This window comes from Bubalus bubalis, chromosome 6, assembly GCF_019923935.1.
Source record: "Bubalus bubalis isolate 160015118507 breed Murrah chromosome 6, NDDB_SH_1, whole genome shotgun sequence".
Classification (NCBI taxonomy): domain Eukaryota; kingdom Metazoa; phylum Chordata; class Mammalia; order Artiodactyla; family Bovidae; genus Bubalus; species Bubalus bubalis.
The window spans coordinates 69,954,494-69,978,515 of NC_059162.1; the positions used below are offsets into that span (position 1 = coordinate 69,954,494).

The 24,022-nt window shown below is 39.7% G+C and overlaps 1 protein-coding gene across 3 annotated transcripts in view; it reads left to right on the forward strand.

The window, feature by feature from the left end:
• The window catches only part of ERICH3 (glutamate rich 3), a 127,156-nt gene extending 124,678 nt beyond the window's left edge, over window positions 1-2,478 (forward strand). For all 3 annotated transcript variants that reach the window (XM_025288445.3, XM_044944845.2, XM_025288446.3), the window contains one exon: window positions 188-2,478. The gene's annotated coding sequence lies outside the window, so the exon portion shown is untranslated. The remainder of the gene's footprint in view (window positions 1-187) is intronic.
• Window positions 2,479-24,022: the final 21,544 nt, after the last annotated feature.

Consider the following 24,022-nt stretch of genomic DNA (forward strand, 5'->3'; position numbering starts at 1 on the left):
ATATATTAAAATATTTGAAGCCTGTTAAAAAAATATATCTGTAAAATACTGATGATTGTAACTAAAGACCAAAATTATTTCTAGCATTTCCTATGTTTCTACTATTTGCATGATATATCCTTAATGCCTGGTTTCTACTATTCTGAGTGATTATATTCATAGTTCTATCCTTTGTATTGTCTTTCAGGATATTTTCAAGACGTCTTCCAGAAGACTTGGAGTGGAGGAGAAGGATTCACCCAAATATCTCACCAGGACTTTTTTTTTTTTTAATCCCTGTGCTTGTCTGAGCGATTCCCAATCTGCCAGCTGGTCTGTAGCACCTCACACACCTTGAGAAGAGGTGCTCAGCTCCTTTCTAGAGTGCTGGTTTCTGATGGAGGACTGGAAGGCTCTTACCTAATTCTACACAGTTAACATGTCTATATTCAAATCAAACTGATCATTTTCAAAAGCTTGACTTTTACCAAAGATTACCTGAAAGGCCCAGTCCTGATATCTGGGGTTTCTTTAAATTCCTATTTATTTAAAATCACATATTAGTCCCAGCTTCACACATGAACATTTGATTTAAAATCTTTGGCTTTGTCTGTAAAAATGAGCTCTAAATGCTCTTCCAGGTACCTTCAGTGCTAAAGATTGCTCCAGACCTGTAAGTCCTTCCAGAAAAGGGTTCCATGGCATGTCTATTTACTTATAAATAGTCATGCTTTCTATTTATGCCAGATCAGTAATTTAATGTCTAAATCTTATTTCAAAATGCCCTTTCTTTTTGCATGTTTCTATAGTCTTGCTTTCTGAGGTGAACTGGTAAATGCTTGCAGCATTTTATCCTTGGGGGACTTATTTATAGGGCCACTCAAATTAAATTAATGTAGTAAATAATTTAGCTGAGTAAAATGAGTAACAATCATTATAGCAGGTAAACATTGCACATCAGCCTGTTTGCCGACATTCTAGACTCTAGACTCTGGTTGGTGTCATTCAGTGGAAAAGAAACTTGGATTAATTTAGCATGCTGTTCACCTTCCCAGGTTCTGTTATTTCAAACCTGTGAAACTAACCCTGCAGAGCACTGCAAATCAACGGTCATGACTGCTTTCTAAATTACCCCTGCCCCCCATATCACTAGAAATAGTTGTGTAGCTGTGTCTCTTGGGGATTTCAACTTCCTTGTGACATCTCTGTTCATACACCAGTGTCCCGAAGGGCGCATATGTTTGGCTATCTTTTCATTATGTAACGAGGTGAAAGAAGATGTCCTAAAGCAGTGATTCTCCAGTTACACTACACATTAGACTTTCATGGGGCACTTTCATGAATGAATCAATCCTTGATCCTACCCCAGGGATTCAGATCTAATTAGTTTTAGATAGGTATAGGCATTAGTTTTTTGTTTTGTTGTTTTAATTTTTCAGTTGATTTTACTATGTAGAAAAAGTTGAGAATTGTTGCCCTAATCATTATACAGCCCACACTGGTTGCCCTATGTCCCTAAAAATCAGGCATATTATCTTTATTTTTTTGTATCTTTAGAGGTGTGTTTCATTTTAATAAAGGAGTCATTCAGTGAACAAAGGTATTAATATAATGGACCAGTGGTTCGCAAAACACGGCCTTGATCAGGATATCAGCATTACCCAGAACTGTTCCAAATACAAATTGCTGCCTTCATCTCATACCTATTAAATTGGAAACTCTGTGGGTGGGGCAGAGCAATTGGTGTTTTAACAAGCCCTCTGGGTAATTCTGATGTACACTATAGTCTGAAAACTGCTGTCACGGACTATTGATTGTATTGAAGATTAGTCTCAGTTGGAAAATGGATTGCAGAAGTATTGTGAACTTTGTCTCTTTCTGTCTCTTCTACCCTCTGTGTCTCTTCTCTTTTCACTTGAGGAAATGATGGTCACTATAAAAGTGATGACCTCAACTTTAAACTCACTTTTATTATGACTATAATGATACATATGTGAAATCCTTCAGCCCCACCCCCTTTTAAGGATGAACATCACTCATGGCACATCATAGATCTCCACTGTCTTACATTATAAAATAGGTTTCCTCTCCATTATATCCAATTTCATTTATTGCTAAGCTGCATTTGTGTGGAGTTCTACAGTATTTTTTCTTTGATCTCAACCTCGTTGCTACAGAGCATTTTGAATACATAGCACCTTATGGGAGAGATTATGAACTTGTTAATTCCATTGAAGAATTCATTTTGTACAATGTGCTAAATGGAAATTGCATTGGATTATTTTATATTTAACACATTCCATCAAAACACATTCTGTAAAATTATCCTACAATCTGCATGTGGGTTTAACTGTGAAATTCAGTGTTGTGATAGTTCAATGAAGTGAATTCTTTCTCTGAAAATACTATGTTGATAAAATTATTTATGTGTTCAACTGAACTGATTTTTTCCCTAGTTTCATTATTAAAAGCATAAATAAACCATATGTCTATATATGACATAAATGACCCTTTATAAGTAAGACTAGACTTTTAAAATCTTCTTTGTCATTTCCTTAAAATTTAAACTCCACAGAGTAGAGCAGAGAGAATTATTTTCATTGGTCTGTACTTTTTGAGTATATATGTTTACATTCACTCTACATTCACACATGTCTTTCACATACATGTAATAATGTCAGAGAGTAAAATTGTTATCATTATTTCATAGATAAGCAAATAGAAGTTCAATTAAGTGGCTTGTCTAAAATCATAATCAGTCTCAAGTCTTCTCACTCCAAACTCTGACTTTTTAAAAAATCACATACACTTTCTTCTAGGAAGAGGAATATTGCTGCTGCTGCTGCTAAGTCGCTTCAGTCATGTCTGACTCTGTGCGACCCCTTAGATGGCAGCCCACGAGGCTCCCTCGTCCCTGGGATTCTCCAGGCAAGAACACTGGAGTGGGTTGCCATTTCCTTCTCCAATGCATGAAAGTGAAAAGTGAAAGTGAAGTTGCTCAGTCATCTCTGACTTTTAGCGACCCCATGGACTACAGGCCCTCCTCCGTCCATGTGATTTTCCAGGCAAGAGTACTGGAGTGGGGTGCCATTGCCTTCTCCGAAGAGGAATATTAAATAAATACTAATGGCAGAAAGTGAAGAGGAACTAAAAAGCCTCTTGATGAAAGTGAAAGTGGAGAGTGAAAAAGTTGGCTTAAAGCTCAACATTCAGAAAACGAAGATCATGGCATCCGGTCCCATCACTTCATGGGAAATAGATGGGGAAATAGTGGAAACAGTGTCAGATTTTATTTTTTGGGGCTCCAAAATCACTGCAGATGGTGACTTGCAGCCAGGGAATTAAAAGATGCTTACTCCTTGGAAGGAAAGTTATGTCCAACCTAGATAGCATATTCAAAAGCAGAGACATTACTTTGCCAACAAAGGTCTGTCTAGTCAAGGCTATGGTTTTTTCCTGTGGTCATGTATGGATGTGAGAGTTGGACTGTGAAGAAGGCTGAGCACCAAAGAATTGATGCTTTTGAACTGTGGTGTTGGAGAAGACTCTTGAGAGTCCCTTGGACTGCAAGGAGATCCAACCAGTCCATTCTGAAGGAGATCAGCCCTGGGATTTCTTTGGAAGGAATGATGCTAAAGCTGAAACTCCAGTACTTTGGCCACCTCATGCGAAGAGTTGACTCATTGGAAAACACCCTGATGCTGGGAGGGATTGGGGGCAGGAGGAGAAGGGGACGACAGAGGATGAGATGGCTGGATGGCATCACTGACTCGATGGATGTGAGTCTGAGTGAACTCCGGGAGTTGGTGATGGGCAGGGAGGCCTGGCATGCTGCAATTTTGGGGTCGCAAAGAGTCGGACATGACTGAGCGACTGAACTGAACTGAAGGTATTATATATGAATCTTTACATATTTTTGTTTACTTTGTAGAGATAAAAATCAAACCTCATTAATATATAATGTATCAATAAGAAAAGGGTTATTTACTGTTCTAGTCAGTATCAACCAAAGAATATGATAGATTATTTAAATAATTCAAAAGAAAAATAGACAACCAAAATAAAGATAGGAAGAATTAGGTTTTGAATTTCTTTCTTTTTTTAACAATTTTATTTTTAAAAATATTTATTTATTTGGCTGTGCCAGTTTTTAGTTGCAGCATTTAGGATCCCGAGTTTGGCATTTGAACTCCTAGTTGCGTTATGTGGGGTTTAGTTCTCTGACCAGAGTGGAACCTGAGCCCCCTGCATTGGAAGTTTGAAGTCTTAGTCACTGGACAACAAGAGAAGGGCCTGAATTACTTGAGTGAAGCTCTTTCTATGACTTTGTAAACTCTTGTGTTTTAAATTTAAATTATAGTTGAGTTCTTTAAAACTTTAAGATCAATAATTTAGATTGCAATGGGAAATCATTGTTTGAGAAAAGAAGACTTTAAAAAAGATTCATCTAACATGTGAAATATTCCAACAGCTTCAAGGACTGTGGCCCTTGAGAGGACACTTCTGACCTTAATAACATTTTCTTCTAGTCTCTTAAACCACCTGATTGTGTCATTTGAAAGATGTTCCCAGTTATGAGGCCAGAAACAAGAGGTACAAAAGAACAGGGAATAAATACAACTGGAATTCTTTAGAAGCTGCTCTCAAACTCACCCTTTTTCCCCTTTTATTATGTTTTATCCTTCCCTCTAATATCATGCCTTGTGACGGGAAAGCTATGCTTTTCAAAATAACAGAAAACATAAGCTCTACAATAAAATGCTAGATGTTTGAGAATGCACACTCCCTTTGAAATTCCAATCAGAAGTCTCAGACTATTTAATAATCTGTTCAACCGTGTCATATTTTGGAGTGATGCAAACCTCCATTTTTATTAGAGAAAATGAGGTACATAGAAATACCTGAAACAGGTAAGCTGATACCAAAGAATATAGAAGAACTAACTCTCTGCCTCCTTTGTCAAACATTTCCTGGTCTTATTAACATCTGCTTATAATCAAAGGGTATAGGAAGGACAAAACTATAGGAGAAATCTCACATTGTTCAGGAGCTTGGTACTAATGTGACAAAGAGACCCTCAAGCTAGTGTGGTGTTCTTCTGAGGGGAGATGAAGTTTTTCAAAGGGTGCATGAAGGCTACTTTGCAGATGTCAACCTCCATATACACTTTTGTCATAAAATGGACCTGCCTGAGATCTAGCCTGAGTCAAGGTCTTCCTTTTGCCAATCTCCCACTCTCATTCATAATAGAAGCCAGCAATTCATCCATTTACCAGTTTTACTGTGTTGCCTCTGGGATGACACAAAATGACAAAGAAATGATTTGAAATATGGTGCAGGTATTGAGAAAGGGAATGACCTTAATGGGTGGTTAATAAATCCTTCTGCAATTCAAGTGGTTTTCAGTTGTTTTCAAGAAAACTAAATGAGAACCTAATTGACTTGTCAGCTGATAAGCCTCTTAAATCATCTTTGGTATTTTATCAGTCCTTCATTTTTGGTAAATCACTCAGGAGTTCAAAGTAGAGCATTGCTGCACAATACAAGCAAACTACCTCCATTCCCATTTGTTTCTATATGTGACATGCACAGATACTGTACTTGTGTTAGTGTTAGTCACTCAGTCGTGTCCAACTCTTTGCAATCCCATGAACTATAGCCTGCCAGGCTCCTCTGTCCATGGAATTCTCCAGGCAAGAATACTGGAATTGGTAGCAATTCCTTCCCAACCCAGGGATCAAACCTGGCTCTCTCGCATTGCAGGCAGATTCTTTGCCATCTGAACCATCAGGGAAGCCCCATTGTATATCTTAAAAACAACAACAATAACAACAACAGAATATGTAACAGAAATGATGAACACTATCATTGTAGCAGGAAATAATATTTGTTCACAGATACACAAACTAATTAAACATAGAAATCACTACCTTAAACACACATTTCTACGTTTACTTTTCATGTATAAAGTTTATCAAAATTTATGTGTTATTTTGATCAGATGTACATTACTAATTATTGCAATGGTCAGCTCAGTTCAGTCACTCAATTGTGTCTGACTCTCCGTGACCCCATGGACTGCAGCACACCAGGCCTCACTGTCCATCACCAACTCCCAGAGTTTCCCAAACTCATGTCCATTGAGTCCAATGAGTGATGCCAACCAACCATCTCATTCTCTGTCATTTCCTTCTCCTCCCGCCTTCAATCTTTCCCAGCATCAGGGTCTTTTCCAATGAGTCATCTCTTCGCATCAGGTGGCCAAAGTATTAGAGTTTCAGCTTCAACATCAGTCCTTCCAATGAACACCCAGGACTGATCTCCTTTAGGATGGACTGGTTGGATCTCCTTGCAGTCCAAAGAACTCTCAAGAGTCTTCTCCAACACCACAGTTCAAAAGCATCAATTCTTTGGCACTCAGCTTTCTTTATAGTCCAATTCTCACATCCATACATGACTACTGGAAAAACCATAGCCTTGACTAGATGGACCTTTGTGGTTAAGGTAATGTCTCTGCTTTTTAATATGCTGTCTAGGTTGGTCATAACTTTCCTTCCAGGAGTAAGTTTTTTTAATTTCATGGCTGAAATCACCATCTGCAGTGATTTTGGAGCCCCCCAAAATAAAGTCTGACACTGTTTCCATTGTTTACCCATTTATTTACCATAAATTGATGGGACCAGATGCCATGATCTTAGTTTTCTGAAAGTTGAGCTTTAAGCCAATGTTTTCACTCTCCTCTTTCACTTTCATCAAGAGGCTCTTTAGTTCTTCTTCACTTTCTGCCATAATGGTGGTGTCATCTGCGTATCTGAGGTGATTGATATTTCTCCCAGCAATCTTGATTCCAGCTTGTGCTTCCTCCAGCCCCGCGTTTCTCATAATGTACTCTGCATATAAGTTAAATAAGCAGGGTGACAATATACAGCCTTGATGGACTCCTTTTCCTATTTGGAACCGGTCTGTTGTTACATGTCCAGTTCTAACTGTTGCTTCCTGACCTGCATACAGGTTTCTCAAGAGGCAGGTCAGGTGGTCTAGGTTTCCCATCTCTTTCAGAATTTTCCACAGTTTATTGTGATCCACACAGTCAAAGGCTTTGGCATAGTCAATAAAGCAGATATAGAAGGTTTTCTGGAACTTGCTTGCTTTTTCTATGATCAAATGGATGTTGGCAATTTGATGTCTGGTTCCTCTGCTTTTTCTAAATCCAGCTTAACATCTGGAAGTTCATGGTTCATGTATTGCTGAAGCCTGGCTTGGAGAATTTTGAGCATTACTTTACTAGGGTGTGAGATGAGTGCAATCCTGTGGTAGTTTGAGCATTCTTTGGCATTACCTTTCTTTTGGATTGGAATGAAAACAGACCTTTTCCAGTCCTGTGGCCATTGCTGAGTTTTCCAAATTTGCTGGCATATTGAGTGTAGTACTTTTACAATAGCATCTTTTAGGATTTGAAATAGCTCAACTGGAATTCCATCATCTCTACTAGCTTTGTTCATGGTGATACTTCCTAAGGCCCACTTGACTTCACAATTCCAGGTGTCTGGCTTTAGGTGAGTGATCACACCATCGTGATTATCTGGGTTATGAAGATCTTTTTTGTACAGTTCTTCTGTGTATTCTTGCCACCTCTTCTTAATATCTTCTGCTTCTGTTATGTCTATACCATTTCTGTCCTTAATTGTGCCCATCTTTGCATGAAATGTTCCCTCGGTATCTCTAATTTTCTTGAAGAGATCTCTAGTCTTTCCCATTCTGTTGTTATCCTCTATTTCTTTGCATTGATCACTGAAGAAGGCTTTCTTATCTCTTCTTGCTATTCTTTGGAACTCTGCATTCAAATGTGTATATCCTTCCTTTTTTCCTTTGCTTTTAACTTCTCTTCTTTTCACAGCTATTTGTTAAGGCCTCTTCAGACAGCCATTTTGCTTTTTTGCATTTCTTTTTCTTGAGGATGGTCTTTATCCCTGTCTCCTGTACAATGTCATGAACCTCCATCCATAGTTCATCAGGCACTCTGTCTATCAGATCTAGTTCCTTAAATCTATTTCTCACTTCCACTGTTTAATCATAAGGGATTTGATTTTGGTCATACTTGAATGGTCTAGTGGTTTTCCCTACTTTCTTCAATTTAAGTCTGAATTTGGCAATAAGGAGTTCATGATCTGAGCCACAGTCAGCTCCTGGTCTTGTTTTTGCTGACTGTATAGAGTTCTCCATCTATGGCTGCAAAGAATATAAACAATCTGGTTTCAGTGTTGATCATCTGGTGATGTCCATGTGTAGAGTCTTCTCTTGTGTTGTTGGAAGAGGGTGTTTGCTATGACCAGTGTTCTCTTGGCACAACTCTGTTAGCCTTTGCCCTGCCTCATTCTTTATTCCAAGGCCAAATTTGCCTGTTACTCCGGGTGGTTCTTGACTTCCTACTTTTGCATTCCAGTCCCCTATAATGAAAAGGACATCTTTTTTGGGTGTTAGTTCTAGAAGGTCTTGTAGGTCTTCATAGAACTGTTTAACTTCAGCCTCTTCAGCATAACTGGTCGGGGCATAGACTTGGATTACTGTGATATTGAATGGTTTGCCTTGGAAATGAACAGAGATCATTCTGTCGTTTTTGAGACTGCATCCAAGTACTGCATTCAGGCTCTTTTGTTGACTATGATGGCTACTCCATTTCTTCTAAGGGATTCTTGCCCACAGCAGTAAATATAATAGTCCTCTGAGTTAAATTCACCCATTCCAGTCCATTTTAGTTTGCTGATTCCTAAAATATCAATGTTCACTCTTGACCTCTCCTGTTTGACCACTTCCAATTTGCCTTGATTTATGGACCTAACATTCCAGGTTCCTATGCAATATTGCTCTTTACAGCATTTACTTCCATCACCAGTCACATCCACAAGTGGGTGTTGTTTTTGCTTTGGCTCCGTCTCTTCATTCTTTCTGGAGTTATTTCTCCACTGATCTCCAGAAGCATATTGGGCACCTACTGACCTGGGGAGTTAATCTTTCAGTGTCCTATCATTTTGCCTTTTCATACTGTTCATGGGGTTCTCAAAGTAAGAATACTGAAGTAGTTTGCCATTCCCTTCTCCAGTGGACCACAATTTGTCAGAACTCTCCACCGTGACCTGTCCGTCTTGGGTGGCCCTAGACAGCATGGCTCATAGTTTCACTGAGTTAGACAACTCTGTGGTTCATGTGATTAGAATGGTTAGTTTTCTGTGATTGTGGTTTTCAGTCTGTCTGCCCTCTGATGGAGAAGGATAAGAGGCTTATGGAAGCTTCCTGATGGGAGAGACTGACTGAGGGGGAAACTGGGTCTTGTTTTGATGGGCAGGGACATGCTCAGTAAATCTTTAATCCAATTTTCTGTTGATGGGTGGAGCTGTGTTCCCTCCCTGCTATTTACCTGGGGCCAAACTATTATGGAGGTAATGAAGATAATGGTAACTGCCTTCAAAAGATCCCATATATGTATTGCTACACTCAGTGCCCCCAACCCTGCAGCAGGCCACCACCAACCCATGCCTCTATTTGAGATTTCTGGACATTCACAGGCAAGCCTGGGTCAGTCTCTTGTGGGGTCACTGCTCCTTTCTCCTGTGTCCTGGTGCACAAGGTTCTGTTTGTACCCTCCAAGAGTCTATTTCCCAGTCCTGTGTAAATTCTGGCAGCTCTACCGTGGAATTAATGGCGACCTCCAAGAGGCCTTATGCCATACCCAAGTCTGCTGCACCCAGAGCCCCTGTCCCTGTGGCAGTCCACTGCTGACCCATACCTCCATAGGAGATGCTCAAACAGAGTTCTGTCTCAGTCTCTGTGGGGTCCCTGGGTCCTGGTGTACACAACGCTTCTTTGAACCCTCTTACATCTCTGGCAGGAATGGGGTTTGATCCTAACACGAATTCGCCTCTCCTACTGTCTTGCTGGGGCTTCTCCTTTGCCCTTGGATATGGGGTATCTCCTCATATCCGCTCTACCGCCTACCATCTTACTGGGTTTCTCTGACCTTGGACGTGGGATATCTCTTCACGGCGGTCCAGCGAAGCGCAGCTGCCGCTCCTGACCTTGGATGTGAGGGTGTCTCCTCTTGGCTGCTCTCCGCTCCAGCACCACAAATGCAATGGTAGCTCAGTTCAAAAGAAATTCACCATATAGGACATTATGGTCATAGAAATATTTAAATAAAATTTTATATAATAATTTAGTAGCAGAGGAATATGACAGGATGATCAATAAAAGACTTTCAAACATAAAAAATATACAACGGTAGGCTAAAATTCTGTGGGCAAAGTGGAATGGAAATGTAAGCATATTAAGAAAAAAACCATGTGAGATTTCCTAATGCTAAAGAAAAGCTTATGTACTTTTAAAAATGGTCAAGTTCCCCAGGAAATGCTAAAGAATAGAGGTTTTTGTGCGGAAGGCTTATTGGGTTGTACTTTAGGATGGGCTTAAGCTTTGGGGGTGGGGGATAGGAGAGGGAAGCAGGAATGGGTTGAAAGGAAAGGTGGGTTGTGGTATAGTTGCCCTAGGGGCTGTATCCATCCCATGGGTGCTCTGGAGCTCCGATGGAAGAGTGAAGGCAACAGGGCCATGTCTCTGAGTCCCCACAATGGACCAGTCACTGGATGTGGCTGCCTTCCCAGGAGGGACCACGACCTTTGAGTAGGTATCTGCCTTTCATCAAAACCACTTCCGGTGGAAGACTCAGATGTGTGCCAGCAGCAGACCCACTCCAGGCAGAATAAATGTGTCGGCTGTCAAGTGTATACCAGGGTGGCATGACATAGCATCCATTACATGGATAAAGGTGCTATCAGATTGGGATGGCATTTCAATTTTTAAAATACATTTAGGAAAGAGATGTAACCATTTCGTCTTAAAACTGTCCATTTTATAACATGCTAAAAATTACGTCTGTATCTATTATTCAGATTTATGAAAATGCCTTGTTGTCAGTGTAAAAAATGTGTAAGAGGGGACTGACAGTTTTTCAAAGCTCCCTTAGTGGTTAGTGAGCAAAAATATTTAAAGAGCACTGGTGTAAAGGACAAGGCAAGGAAGCCATCACAAGTGATTGCAAAAATCTCTATTAATGTGTAAAATGTGTTTTGGTTACATGCTACAACAGTGATGATGTCTGTCTCAAGGAAGGAGTCAGAGTCCTAGGACAATGCCTACCTGTTCCTAGGGAAGGAAGTATGCCTCTTGAGTGTGTCCGAGTACACAATTATGGAAACAAGTGTGCTCCCATAGCAATTTAGTGCTAAAGAGCAGTTTCAGCACAATTTTTCCAAACAGATAGTATGTATTTCAGGTTCTGCAGGTTCTGAGTATTTCAAAACTAGTCATCAAATGAGTGTGGGTACTCAACAAATGGGTGTGGCTATGTTTTAATAAAGCTTTATTTACAAAGAAAGGTGGCCTGCCAAATTTTGCCTGAGGACTGTGTCTTGAAAAGCAGTCAATATCTATAACTATGTAGACTAATCCTCATGGAAACTCCCTAAATCCTCACTGCCCCATATACCACAGATATTTTAGTTTTCAAAAATATGGCTTAGGCAAAACACTCTCGGACATAAATCACAGCAGGATCCTCTATGACCCACCTCCCAGAATATTGGAAATAAAAGCAAAAATAAACAAATGGGACCTAATTAAAATTAAAAGCTTCTGCACAACAAAGGAAACTATCAGCAAGGTGAAAAGACAGCCTTCAGAATGGGAGAAAATAATAGCAAATGAAGCAACTGACAAAGAATTAATCTCAAAAATATACAAGCAACTCCTGCAGCTCAATTCCAGAAAAATAAACAACCCAATCAAAAAATGAGCCAAAGAACTAAACAGACATTTCTCCAAAGAAGACATACAGATGGCTAACATGAAAAGATGCTCAACATCACTCATTATCAGAGACATGTAAATCTAAACCACAATGAGGTACCATTTCACACCAGTCAGAATGGCTGCGATCCAAAAGTCTACAAGCAATAAATGCTGGAGAGGGTGTGGAGAAAAAGGAACCCTCTTACACTGTTGGTGGGAATGCAAACTAGTACAGCCACTATGGAAAACAGTGTGGAGATTCCTTAAAAAACTGGAAATAGAACTGCCATATGACACAGCAATCCCATTGCTGGGCATACACACTGAGGAAACCAGAATTGAAAGAGTCACATGTACCCCAATGTTCATCGCAGCACTGTTTATAATAATCAGGACATGGAAGCAACCTAGATGTCCATCAGCAGATGAATGGATAAGAAAGCTGTGGTACATATACACAATGCAGTATTACTCAGCCATTAAAAAGAATACATTTGAATCAGTTCTAATGAGGTGGATGAAACTGGAGCCTATTATACAGAGTGAAGTAAGCCAGAAAGAAAAACACCAATACAGTATAATAACGCACATATATGGAATTTAGAAAGATGGTAATGATAACCCTGTATGCGAGACAGCAAAAGAGACACAGATGTATAGAACAGTCTTTTGGACTCTGTGGGAGAGGGAGAAGGTGGGATGATTTGGGAGAATGGCATTGAAACGTGTATATTAGCGTATGTGAAATGAATCGCCAGTCCAGGTTCGATGCATGATACAGGATGCTCGGAGCTGGTGCACTGGGATGACCCAGAGGGATGGTTTGGGGAGGGAGGTGGGAGGGGGGTCCAAGATGGGGAACACGTGTACACCTGGGGCGCATTCCTGTCGATGTATGGCAAAACCATACAATATTGTAAAGTAATTAGCCTCCAATTAAAATAAATAAATTTATATTAAAAAATATAAAAAATAAGGCAAATATTGCAAAAAAAAAAAAATACGCCTTAATAGAAAAAGTTAGGAAACAACTAGCACAAAGGACCTAATTTCCCTTTAACTCCTCTGTGGAGTAAGATGATTTATTACAATGGTCCTCTCTTTTTAAGACTATTATTAAAAAGCTTCATTTTAGCCAGGTTTTCAAGCCCTTCTTCCACACCATTGCCATCTTCTCTGGTACATCTGTTAGAATACAAATATGAGATGTTGTGAGGAAAGGGAAAGGAACTGTAGACTTGTGATAATTACATTTCCTGTAACATAGGCTGACTTGTTCTGCAATAGAATGTCAGCTCCATGAGTGAACAGGCGTGGTCTGCTAGGGTCCATGTTCAAATCCCTGTGCTAGAAGCAATGTCTGGATATGGTGCACATTCAAGAAATATCAGTAAAAGGATGACTAACAGACTAAAATGCAGAGGTAATACTGTTACGTGTTATCCTGAAATTTTTAAGTCGAAATTTAATTGACATTGCTAGGATGCAGGGAGAAGGAAATGGCAACCCACTCCAGTGTTCTTGCCTGGAGAATCCCATGGACGGAGAAGCCTGGTAGGCTGCAGTCCATGGTGTCACACAGAGTCAGACACGACTGAAGCGACTTAGCAGCAGCAGCAGGATGCAGGAGTATCTGAATTTGTGGACTGAAGAAAAAATGGTTATTATCTTCATAAAATATTAGAGGTAATAGGGGCCCAAAAGAGCAAAGGTTCCTCCAGCACCTCTGTAGATACCAGACTGAGGAAACAGAGACCCAGTGGGTCTGAGGATTAGGCTACACCCTGGTGGTGGTGGTGGTTTAGTTGCTAAGTCATGTCTGACTCTTGTGACCCCATGGACTGTAGCCCACCAGGCTCCTCTGTCCATGAAATTTTCCAGGCAAGAGTACTGGAGTGGATTGCCATTTCCTTCTCCAGGGGATCTTCCCGACCCAGGAATCGAACCCAGGTCTCCTGCATTGCAGGCAGATTCTTTACCAACTGAGCTATGAGGGAAGTCCATAGGCTACACCTGGTGAGGGTCAAAACAGGATTACAACTCCCATCTTTAGAGCTTATTTCACTTCACAATGCTGCCCCTCGTTAGTCAGATTTTCTTGTTAGAGATGCAGAATCCCACTTTCTAATCAAATTCACTCTCTAAAACTTGATGGTTTTTTTTTTTTTTTTTTTTTGGTTTTTAGAGCAGCTAATTTTGCTCTTGCTTTGCAAACCCTGAAATACAAGTTTTCAAATGCAGCTTATTTGAAACATTTTGGTTGTCTGAATTACAGATGTCCCAAGATCTGTCATTGCCTGTTTACAATCCCCACTGAGAATACAAAGGTCTATGGTTAGGGATGGCAGAAATACCACGTACTAGTTATTTTATGCACACACATGCATGCTCGCACACACACACACACACACCTCTCATTGATTAAAGAAGAGAAAATCTTTGAAAATGAATGGAAACTCTCCCCATTGAACTAAGCATATTATTAGTGACTCCCTACTAAGCACAGAACTCTGCAGTAGAATTCAATAAATTATAAACCTATCTATGCATATATAAGTCAGCTTAACAAACTCACGTCTGAATCACTGATTCTCAAATTTGGCTGCACATTAGAATTCCTCCAAGGAGAATTTTTAAACCTCCTTGTGAGACTCGGGGATGAGGACATAAAAAAGTCTCCCAAGGTGATTACTATTTGGACTCAAGGCTTAGCCCCACAGATCTCAGTTCTGAGGAACTATTGACTTTAAAAGGTAAACTGTAAATGTGATTTCAGAAGCATAAATTAAATCAGTATAACACAGCTTAACACATTATACGTTTACTACTTTACTCATTTTCTTCTTTTACTCTTCAATTTTTTTTACTCATTAAGCCTCACAATGCTATGAGGAAGGTACCATCAGCCCCATTTTATAGATGATGAAATGGAGACACAAAAAGAGGAAGTAACATATTCAAGTCATAAAGCTGGGAAGTGTCACAGATGGGGTCTAACCCAGGAAAAAGATGGCTCCATCTGGAGCAGAAGTTCTCAGAGTTTATCTTTGAATTACAATCACCTGGAGGGCCTTGTAGTTAGAATTTTCTGGGTTCCACTCCTAGAGTTTTCAGTTCATTAGAGCTGCAAGGCACCTGAAAATCTGTATTTCTAACAAATCCCCACACGATGCTGAGGTTGCCAAACCGGGGACCAGTCTTTGTGCCCAGAGTTCAGATCGTGTTTTAAAAAACCCACCAGGCGACACGGATGCACATTGAAGTATGAGAACCACCGTTCTCAAAGGCTCTCCACCTGGGCTGCGTATTAGAACCCACTGGAGGGTTTCAAAAGCTCCTGATATTCAGGCTGCCCCCCCAGACCATTAGATTCTCTGGGGAGTAGGAATGGGTGCCAGTCTCTTAAAAGAGACTCCCCATGCAGCTGGGGTTGAGAACCATTGCTTTTGAGTCTACTCTCTGAGCCAGAACTCTGTATCCTAACCTCCACACCACAGAGAAGAGGGCTTCTGACACACAGTACTACTATAATTGTGAGCATAATGCTGGAATCACCAGAGGCTGTATTTGAGTCATACCCTATTAGTCTACAAGTCCTTCCCTTCACCGCTGAGGCCTCTTCTAGAGGGGATTGCTTCTCAGTAGCAATTAGCTTCTGTTGTTTTCAAATGTTAATCTCTATTTGCAAACTGCAAAATCTGTGAAGCTGAGTCTCCAGAGATTTTTGTGGCTGATTTTAATCTTATAGACAGAGGAGCCTGGTGGACTGCAGTCCATGGGGTCGCAAAGAGTCAGGCACGACTGAGCGACTAACACTTCCTTACTTAGCCTCTGGACAGTCATGGAGAGCTGAGTGCCGGTTCTTAGTAGGAGAACCAGTGCTCCTGGCAGTACCTAGCCCATGTGTCTCCTAAGGCTCAGTGTGAAAGGGTCGACCCCAGCCAAGGGATCACCTCTCAACTGAGTGCCTCTAACCAGTATGATAAAGAACTCCATATCTGTCCAGTCCAGACCTGGAAAACAGGTAGTCATGGGTGCTACATTTGTGGATTCACTCAAAGACAGATCAAAAATATACATTTTTTTTAATTCTAGAAAGTTTCAAAAAGCAAAACATAAATTTGTCATGCACTGGCGACTATCTACACTGCATTTACATTTTACTTACAATTATTTACATAGCATTTACATTGTGTTAGGTAGTATAAGTAATCTAGAGATGATTTGGGCTTCTCTGGTGGCTCAGATGGTAAAGAATATGCCTGCACTGTGGGAGACCTTGGTTGGGATGATCCGTGGGACAGGAAGATCCCTCTGGAGGAGGGCATGGCAACCTACTCCAATATTCTTGCCTAGAGAATCCCCACGGACACAGGAGACTGGCAGCCTACAACCCATGGAGTCGCAAAGAGCTGGACATGACTAGCATATGGGAGAATGTACATAGATTATATGCAAACACTATAACATTTTATATAAAGGAACTTGAGCATCCTTGGATTTTGGTATCCAAAGGAGGGTCCTGGAACCCCAGATACTAAGGTATGACCGCATTTTATAAATTGAAATAACACTAATTTATAACATTATATAAGTTTTATAAACAAAAAGAGCAGAGTGTTGCTCATCATCCAATACACAAAGGGTTAAGTCACAACCCATTGCAGTCACCCACTGACAGAACACCCTAAGGGGAATTCATAGTTAAGATGCATATCTAAGGAAGAACTTCAGTGACCCCAGATTCTTTCAGCTTCTCATACATAGAAAAGCACTAAAATAATTAAATTGAGATGAACTGGTCTCTGTAATTAGCAGTAACCTTTTACCAAAACGTATGCTTGATTATGGGCTTCCCAAGTGGCTCATCAGTAAAGAATCCACCTGCACTGCAGGAGACTGAGGTTCGATCCCTGGGTGGGGAAGACCCCCTGGAGGAGGGCATGGCAACCCACTCTAGTATTCTTGCCTGGAGAATCCCATGGACAGAAGAACCTGGCAGGCTATAGTCCATCGGGTGACCACTGATGTGACTGAGCGTGTGTGAGCACACACACACACACACACACACATGCTTGATTATACATATTTCCCAGCTCCAAACTTCATATATATACTGACTTCAGCTGTATCTTCAGAGTGGTCCTCTCAGAGCTACTGAAAGACTGTTTCCTGGGCTATAGTCCTCAGTAAGTACCCTGGATAAGACTTAACTCATAATTTTTACACTGTGCATTTTTCTTTAAGGTGATAATGTTATATTTTTACTTTTTGCATATACCCTATAATACACTCACCTCTAAAACTTATCCATCCAAAAGGATAAAGTTGAGTCCCTTTATTCATTCCCTTCCTCCCCCACCCCTTCCCCTCTGATAATCACTACTCTGTATCTATGTTTGTTTTTGTTTGGTTTGTTCATTTTTTGTGTGTTTATCTATTAGTTTTTATGCAGCCACTGTTGAAAACAGTATAGAATCTTCAAAAAATTTAGAACTACCATATGATCCAGCTATTCCACTTCTAGGTACTTATCCAAAGAACATGAAAACACTAATTGAAAATGATATCTGCACTCTTATGTTCATCACTGTATTTACAACAGCCAAGATATGGAAACAACCTAAGTATCCATCAACGTGAATAGATAAATAAGATGCAATATATATATGTGTGTGTGTGTACATATATATATATATATATATATATATATACACACACAGTGAAATACTACCCAGCCATAAAAAGATGATATCTTGCCATTTGCAGCAACATGGATGGATGGATGGACCTCGAGGAATGACTGCAGTTTAATTTTTATTTTATAGATGAGCACAAAAGTTTTGAGATTTTTCTACCTTTTGTTCCTTAAGGTTATATTCTGTGTAATTTCTTCAGAGCTATCTGCCAGCTCTTTTCTGTTTATCTAATCTTCTATTTAATGCATTCACTGTACTTGTCCATTCAACAATTTTATTCTTCATTTCTTAATGTTGTATTTAGTCTTTAATCCAAGTCTACCTGTGCATTTTTTTCCACAAAAACTTGTCATCTGTTTGTTTTATATTCCATGTAAAGTCCATCAGTAAGCCTTATTCATCTCTCTCTCTCTCCTTTTTTTTCTACATCTTTTTTTTTTTTTTTTTTTGCTGAGCCACGTGGTGTGCAGGATCTTAGTTTCCTGTACATCCCTACTGAGTCACGCAGTTGTGTCTGACTCTTTGCCACCCCATGGACTGTAGCCCACCAGCATCCTCTGTCCATGGAATTTTTCTGGGTTGCCATTTCCTCCTCCAAAGGATCTTTCCCACCCAGAGGCTGAACCTGAGGTCCTGCATCTTGTGTGCTGAAGGCAGTTTCTTTACCTCTGTGCCACCTGGGAAGCCTCTTAGTTCCCTGACTAGAGATCAAATCTGTGTCCCTTACAGTGGAAGCACAGAGTCTTAACCACTAGACTACCAGGGAAGTCCAATCATCTCTATAGTAAAGCATATTGAGAAACATTGAGTTATAACAATAGATACTGATTTTGAAATATTCAAAATGAATTGTTTAAGCTAACACTAGCTAAAAAGTGATATGAAGTTGTGAAAACTAACTATTTAGTATAAGTCACTGGTATGCACAAAAACTATTCTGATGTTTTTCTGTAATAGGCATAAAATAAGAATGAAACGCAATTGACTACAGGGCAGGGAAAAAAAGAAGTATAAAAACAACTTATACAGAAACTAAATTGAATTTCGAAACATGCCAAAAAACCTAAGGTATATATATTTATGTGACCTCTATCAACATTTAAGAGGAGAAAGCATCTACGAAACTCCATGATAAAACTCTGGGATAATACTACAGTGGCAATAATCATCAATAGTATTAAGACAGCAAACTCCCTTATAACAGCAAAGCAAATTTAAACATACATGAAAAGACAGATGCACAATGATATTGTCATTTATTATTCAGTGTATCTCCCAACCCACCAGACGTTTCCTACCAACATTACACCTATTTCTTCATTTTACCACGAGGCATGTGATTGTACTATCTACTTCAACACTCTCTCCTTTAACTACAAAACTGCAAATCTGTCTATTTATTTTTGATGGTCTTATGCTGCTTGCTAATTTTTTCACTCTTTGTGTCATTTTATTTTTAGGATTTTTTTAAGTACCAACCAGTCCATTCTGAAGGAGATCAGCCCTGGGATTTCTTTGGAAGGAATGATGCTAAAGCTGAAACTCCAGTACTTTGGCCACCTCATGCGAAGAGTTGACTCATTGGAAAAGACTCTGATGCTGGGAGGGATTGGGGGCAAGAGGAGAAGGGGATGACAGAGGATGAGATGGCTGGATGGCATCACTGACTCGATGGACATGACTCTGAGTGAACTCCGGGAGTTAGTGATGGACAGGGAGGCCTGGCGTGCTGCGATTCATGGGGTCGCAAAGAGTCGGACAGGACTGAGCGACTGATCTGATCTGATACACATAGTTACTTTGTATTCTGAAATGGATTCTTCTAACATCTGATATCTTTAGTGTCTGCAACTATTAGTTTATTATTTCTGTTAATTTTTCTTCTTGGTGGTTTATTTCTCATTTATTTGTCAGTACTGAGTTAATTTTAGTTTGAGAATAATTCTTTCAGGGTCCAATTTAATGTGCCAATTTTTAATAAATTTCCCCCTCATTGGTACAAGGCTTAATCACCAATCTTAGTACTAATATCCCACTGCTCTCAGGGCATCCTTATTTTCCCATTTTGCTTACATGATCACTGAAGTTTTTTGCTCACCTTTTTCTAAAGTGTTTCCTTATTCCCTGCAAGTTCAGCATTACAGTAAAAATTTTAATTTAATAGGTTTCAGTTGTACTGTAGTGAGAAAGTCCTTTAAAGAAGCAAGTCCCTATATTACAAGAGGCAGACTTTTGATATAATCTTCAAATAATTATACCATCTAATTGTGATGTAAGAGAATACATTTTTTCAAATATGCATAGTTACAAATTCCCAAGAATCAGATTTGGGTTGACTATGAAGATACTAGCAATTGAGACTAAATTTTTCTACAACTATAGCTTCTTAAATGATAGCTTAACACAATTGTCTTAAAATGGTTGTGAAGAGATTTTTAAATCGCAATGCTCTTGTTATTGGCATTTAACATTGTAATGCTCTTTTTAGTGGCATTTAAAATTGTAATGCTCTTGTTAGTGGTATTTTTCCCCCTATTTCAACTTCAAGGAAGAGTTCACAGATGGGTCAAGGAAACAACTAAGTTGTATAAAACTTCCTAGTACAGAAGCAAAGAAGTATTCTACCTTTTGAGTACCTCAGCTTTAAATTTTTTTTCACTCTCTTGTAATTTGTCTACTGGCTGGTAAAAGGAGACAAGCTCTGGCCTCTTTCTACTCAGAGTTAAGTAACAGGCCCCTTTAAAAAGGGGGTAGACCTTGCAGCCTATTCAGCCAACTGTGCTGTTTTGTCCAGACCAAGTTCAAGTTCTGTGGCAGAAACTTGGTGGCAGAAAAATGGCTCAACCTGGATGACTTTGGAGTCAAATACATCCCCTGGTCAAACGGCAGGTCCTGCACTCAGGAAAGCCTTGGCACTGTCCCCTTCTTACTCATACCCATCAATAAATCTTACTTTCCTGTCAAGAAATAAAATAAAATAAAATTAAAATATTTTAAGAACAAAAAGGGGAATAGACCAATGTCTATTTCCAGGTTTGATATTGCACTGTGGTTAGCAAGATATTTCATTGGGGGAGACTGGGTGAAGAATATATAGGACTTCCCTGTACACTGTTGTGTAAATTCAAAGGAATTGATCACTATCTAAAATAAGTTAAAAAATAAAAAAAAATAGCAGAGTGGAAACTAGGGTAAGGCCTAGAGACCACAGGGTGTGAAGGAGGATGTTGCTTCTGTCTCTGACCAGGCCTTAAAAGAGTGGGAGGGCTTCCTGGATGGCTCAGTGGTAAAGAATCCACTTGCCAATGCTGGAGACACAGGTTTCATCTCTGGTCCAGGAAGGTCCCACATGCCACGGAACAACTAAGCCCATGCACCACAACTATCGAGCCTGTGCTCTAGATCCCAGGAGCCTCACCTACTGCGTCCATGTGTGGCAACTGCTGAAGCCTGTGTGCCCGAGAGCCTGTGCCCCCTAGAGCCTGTGCCCCACAAGAGAAGCCACCGCAGTGAGAAGCCCACACACACCACAACTAGAGAGTAGCCCCCACTCTTCACAACTAGAGAAAAGCCCATGCAGCAGCGAAGACCCAGCACAGTCAAAAATACACAGTTAAATAAAAATGTTTAAAAACCTGGGGAAAAGGGGCTCTGTGTGGCACCCTCAAGGCTTATCCTAGTTCTCCATAGGCAATGTGCAACAAAGCCCTAAGAAATGATTCAAAACAAACAAACAAACACTCATTTGCCTGCTTTATACTCTATCATAAAACCCTTGAGTGACCCAGCAGGGTGACAGGTAGCTGCATGAGGGGACAGAAAAGCAGGCATCTTCTCTTTGGAGAGACAACTAACAGCTCCCTTTATGCAAAGTGGGTTTTTTGATAGTTATTAACGGCAGGTTTACAAATAAACACCATAAATTAGCACCACAGGCAAAATGAACCCTATAAAATGGAGTCTGTAAAAATGAGAGAAAACATGACTTTTAAGGCAGATCATTTAAAATTATAAGGAGATAGAGGATCTGTTTTTTAACCAAGTTAAGAACTCTGAGAACATTTGTAAACACTCCTGTTTGCTGTGCATATGGCTTTGATTAATTGCAGCATATGCTTGTACTATGGATAATCATTTTTGATACAGTAGTAAGACATCTGACAGAAAAATTGCAAATAAGGAAGTGTTTCTCTGTGATTCTTGAACTCTATTAATATTTTAAATCAATTAACAGCTTAATGGATAGTGCAGGAAAAAGGAACAAGCTAATTTAGCTTTAGCAAGCAACTTGAACAGTTTTCACAACTCACTATTTTACATTTTGCAGAATTTCCATTTGTATTAATAACTTATTACTTCTATTAAACATATATTTTCCCTTAAGCCTAATGTTTCTTCAGTGGAGACCAATTAACTAGGACAGTCTTTTCTTAGCTAGCCAATTATTTTAATTGCTGGAATTAAAAAAAAAAATGTGCTTACTTTGCACAGATTTGATAAGTTGAATTTGCCCCCAAAATGCATTGCCTTTGTAACACGGAGATAGAAGATTTTTGGTGAAAATGTGGATGTCAAAAAACCTGGACATTTGGGGTTCTGCAGAGTGGAGTGGTAGACTAAGAAGCCTATGTCTTTATTACATTGCTATTCATCTCGGTCTTTGCCTTTAATCTGGTGCCATTCTCAACCAGCCGTATTTTGTTCATTTTTCATTCAACTTCCATGTTGTCTATGGCTTGAAGGATGGGCAGGCAATCACTGTACTAAAGCGGGAACTATAATCTGGTAGATGGGATTCTGCAATAATGAAAATCTGAGCTTTGCTTTCTTATTCTTTTGGGACTGGTATTGAAAAAATACATGAAGTCCATTTTTAATAAGCATTGAAGAGTTAAAAGGAAAAACAATGACAGAGCATTTCATTCATTAGATCTCCAAGCAAGGGGTTCGAGGTGCTTAAACTGAAAGAACAAGAAGCACCATAGAGACAGAGTTTGTTTTGGAGGTTAGTACCCTCCTGACAATGCCAGGAGGCTGGTCATTTTCATGTAAAAGACACAAGTCCCAGAAGGTCATGTAAAAAGTCACTTCCAGCTTGCAGAGACACAAAACACACAACTAGGGAGGAAAAAGAATAGCAGTAATGAAGAGAAGGCTAAATAGTAATATACTAATAAAGTAGAAAAATTAGTAAGCAGATTGGTAGAATGAGAGAAATAATAACAACCAAAGAGGGAAAGGGAAAAAAATCAGCTTACAGGAATTTAGAGGGAAGTTAGCAAATCCCTAGCAACACAGTATTAGTTTTGCTGATGACAGGGTTACTTACAAAGGGCATAATCAAACATAGTAGTGCTAAGTACCACATCCCACACATTAAAAAAGAAACTGTGACAGAGTGAAAACAGTGTTAAATTAATTAAACAAGGAAGCCACTAGACTTAGGTGGTTCTAATGCCTTAGCAACCTACTTAAGCAATCCAAAACCTAAACCTGTAAATGCCTCAAGGTTAAGAAATCAAAATCTAAGGACAACCTATCACAAACAACTGGCTAGGCTTTCCTAACCAAGGCAATCACTTGAGCTGAAGCCAATCAAACAATTGTTTTTCTTTATTCCTGTTTCTTTTCCATAAGTCTTACCTCTGGTTCCTGCAGATAGAGTACTCCTGCTGCTGCTGCTGCTGCTAAGTCGCTTCAGTCGTGTCCCACTCTGTGCGACCCTATAGACGGCAGCCCACCAGGCTTCCCCATCCCTGGATTCTCCAGGCAAAAACACTGGAGTGGGTTGCCATTGCCTTCTCCAATGCATGAAAGTGAAAAGTGAAAGTGAAGTCGCTCAGTTGTGTCCGACTCTTAGTGACCCCATGGACTGCAGCCCATGAGGCTTCTCCATCCATGGATTTTCCAGGCAAGAGTACTGGCGTGGGGTGCCATTGCCTTCTCCGAGAGTACTCCTAACTACTCCCAATTGGTCACTGCCCACTGTGAATGAATTTTTGCTCAAAGAAATGTTAAATTCTTTTTTAAAGTATTGTTGGCCATTTCTCTGTTTTTATTTTTATTTTATTTATTTTTAAATGTTTTTAGCCACACCTGGCAGCAAGTGAGATCTTAGTTCCCCAAACAGGGATTGTACCCACGGCCCATGCATTGAAGGCGGAGTCTTAACCCCTGGTCAGCTGGGGAAGTCTCTCTTAAAATTTTTTTAAATGCCTTGTTTTATCTTTTAACAGAGATAATATAATAGGAGAGTCAAAGTAGCTGAAAGAAACAGGCTAAAATAATGACCTCACTCCAGCAGACTACTGAATCCCTTTACTCCTTTGTTAATTTCATTCTCACTCACATTTACTTATCCAATTGCTCACTCCATCATTCCACAAACCACTCCTTACTAAGAATAACTAGCAGTCAAAATTCATTTATTTGCATGCTGTCTATCCTACCTTGGTCACTCTAGAAAGCTATTGTTGTTGTTCAGTCACCAAGTTGTGTTCAAC